The 2,843-nt window shown below is 33.3% G+C and overlaps 1 pseudogene; it reads left to right on the top strand.

Annotated features, from left to right (window-relative positions):
- The first annotated feature begins 2,285 nt into the window (after positions 1 to 2,285).
- Positions 2,286 to 2,586, top strand: LOC116643645 (annotated as a pseudogene).
- The last annotated feature ends 257 nt before the right edge of the window (positions 2,587 to 2,843 follow it).

Here is a 2,843-nt window from a genome sequence, read left to right as displayed (position 1 = left end):
GAAAAGCTTTCTCACCAGAAGACCTGTTCTTCAAGAAACAAAGAATTTATTCAGCATGAGCAGTATAAACATCAGATAGTAACACAGATTTGTAGCAAAGAATAAAGAGCACCAGAAATAGCAAACATAGGAAAATATTTCTTAATTATTTTGTTAAATATTTATATTATCTCTTAATGTATTTAAATGATATATTATTGTTTAAAGAAAATATGTAACTATATCACAATAGTTATAGTAGATGTTTTATATATACATATATATACACATTATGTTATATATAGGCACATATAGGGTGGAAAAGCAGAAACTACTCTGTTTTGAGTTTCTTCTACTTTATATAAAATACTATAATAGAAACTTTACATGGACTACAATAAGAATGCATAATACATCCCTAGAACAATCACTAAAATATTAAAATTAATTAAAAAGTTAATACAATCATACCTTAAAAAGTCAATAGAAAATTAAAATGCAGTGTTAAAATTAATTCAAATAGCAAAGTTCTAAACATTCTTTGCACCTGTGAGGACCTCCGGTCAGTCCATCAGGCCTATCAATTACTCATTGCCCATCTTTTTCCTCCTATCTCCATAGTCCTCCCTTTCCATCCAGGATTCCAAGGCTTCTGATATTAATCCTTCCTTTGCATACATCTTCAACTACCCTGTCCCTCTCTCTCTCTTACATTTACCTTGAAAGTTACCTCCACTTATTCAATGTCTGTATTTGAGCAGTTCAAAGTGGAATGTTAACCATTCTACCTTATCTCACTATAAATTTATCACCAGAATTTCTCAGCACGGGTGAACAGGCTTACTAATTTTCTCTAGTCAAAACACTCTCCATCACAGCCTCTTCCTTTCATATTCACAGATGATGTCCTTGATTTATTTCACTAGGGAAAAAGAAGCAACCAAAGGGAATGGTTCATCTTGCCAATGGTTCATCTTAATGGTTCATTAAATCTCCCACTCTGCCTGAGACCCACATACTTTGTCTTTCCTTTTGTTAAAATGGAATAACTGTCCTGCATATATAAGGCTAAGTACTGCACTTTTGTGATGGATTTCAATTATCATCTATATGAAAAAATTCTCCAGGATTGAGCCACAATTTTTCCTTTATCATTTGTTAGAACATTCACATCAGCATATAAAGACGCTGTATCTCCTTATTATATAAAAACCCTCCCTTAACCTGACATCTCCCTCCATATACTGTTCCAGTGCTCTGCTCTCTCTATGTGAGTATGTCTTGATGGAGTTGCTTTTATTCTTGGTGCACATCTTATCCCATTTTCTCCTGAATTAGATCCAGTCAGGTTTGCCTTCTCCCACCTTCAGCCTCCCCTGCAACTCTATCGGTTGCCACACCCAATGGGAAATTTGCTGTCTTCATCTCATTTAAGCCATTAGCAGAATTTGAAGGAGGTAGAATCTCTCCATTTTTAAAATGTACACATTTGTTTTTTTTCACTTGACTCCTCCCTCTCTCCTCTCCCTGACCACTCCTCATATTCCTTGCTAGATTCTCTTCTACAGTAAATTTGTTTCTAAATGTAAATAACAGCACCTAAGGAGTGCTTAGATCACATAGTATGTTATAGTACATTAATAATGTAAACCAATGAAATAAACAAGTAGCGAATATCATGAATTAAAAAAATCAAGCTGAGATAGAAATTATATGATTTTATTTGAGGTCTCAGACTTCTTATTTAAATATAGAATACTTCTTTTACTAGGACACAGAACAAACGAGCAAAGGTCTCTAAGGCTGAAGGACTAAACCCTTTCAAAATTTTTATAGATTATAAGAAAAAAGTATAATCTTATCATTGGTAAAATTTAGGGAAAAAAACAAGTGCAACATTTGATGTTTTAAATAAACTATATAAAGATGTGTTTATGATGTGTGTGTGTGTGTGTGTATGTCAATTTTTTCTGGGTGCAATAAATGGCTATGTGGCTTTATATGTGTTTTGTAGTCAAGAAAAGTAATATAGGAAGAACTTATATAATTATAGGAAAAGATTCATAATTATTCCTCATAACTCACTAATCTATCTTCTGTATCTTTGAAATAACAGTAAAATAGAAAAGAAACTGGATTTTATAATTCACATATTTTACCATCAACATCAGGGAACTGCATTTACGTTGTATAAATTACTTCATGTCATAAAACCTTTTAAAAATTACACTAGACAGGTTGGGCCATGGGTCTCCTTGGGGTGGCCACAGCTCCAGAGCAGAGTATCAACTGTGGTGGCCAGAGTCATGGCAGGACAGATATTTAGAAAGTTTCTTCCCCTCTTTCACCGAGTTTTTAAAGGAATGAAGCTGAAACTGTAACCAAAGGAAACATTATGCTTCCAGAAAAATCTCAAGGAAAGGTATTACAAGCAACAGTAGTAGTTATTGGATCGGGCTCTACAGGAAAGTGGGGAGAGATCAACCAGTTAGCGTGAAAGTTGGAGATAAAGTTCTCCCAGAATATGGAGGCACCAAATTAGTTCCAGATGACAAGGATTATTTCTTATTTAGAGATGGTGACATTCTTGGAAAGTATGTAGACTGAAATAAATCATTATTGAAATGGCATCACATGAAGCTGCCCATTCCAGTGAAGGTATGAAATCTCTCATCATGTAAATAATAGCCGTCTCTCCTTTTATAATAAACAAATGGTAGCCAAAGATTAAAAATAATAAAATAAAGTAAAATTTCCCCTAGACATCATACAAAATTTTTAATAAAGTTCTTCGATTTTTCTTCAGTACTTTTTTTTTTTAGGGCTGCAAAATCTTTGTTTTAATAGAACTTTAACATTATTAC

Source organism: Phoca vitulina, unplaced genomic scaffold (genome assembly GCF_004348235.1).
Source record: "Phoca vitulina isolate PV1807 unplaced genomic scaffold, GSC_HSeal_1.0 scaffold27, whole genome shotgun sequence".
Taxonomy (NCBI): Eukaryota; Metazoa; Chordata; class Mammalia; order Carnivora; family Phocidae; genus Phoca; species Phoca vitulina.
This window is presented reverse-complemented; position numbering and strand designations above follow the sequence as displayed.